This window comes from Merops nubicus, unplaced genomic scaffold (genome assembly GCF_000691845.1).
Source record: "Merops nubicus isolate BGI_N331 unplaced genomic scaffold, ASM69184v1 scaffold501, whole genome shotgun sequence".
NCBI classification, from domain to species: Eukaryota; Metazoa; Chordata; class Aves; order Coraciiformes; family Meropidae; genus Merops; species Merops nubicus.
Window position 1 is genome coordinate 209768 of NW_008588786.1, and position 353 is coordinate 210120.

Consider the following 353-nt stretch of genomic DNA (forward strand, 5'->3'; position numbering starts at 1 on the left):
CCCTCCTCAACACAGCCCTTCCCGGCACAGCAGCAACCTGGGTTCTGGGCAGGACATAACAAGATAGAGCTAAGACAATGGGCCGAATGAGGACTTCTCCTCTGCCAGGCAAATCTGCATCCACACAGATCTGAAAGGTTCCACAGGACTGGCAGCTTACCCACCCACAGTACCCTGAGTTCACATGCCTCCTTTCTCCAGGCGACACCAAAGAACAAGCTTTCACTGCAGTAGGCTACCATTCAAACTCAAAGCTTTAATACTCAAAGGACTTCTGCATTTTATTTTTCCAGCTAATCTCAGTGACCTTGAGTGAGGCCCTGTGCACTGGTTTGGGGGGGAGGGGGGTGGGA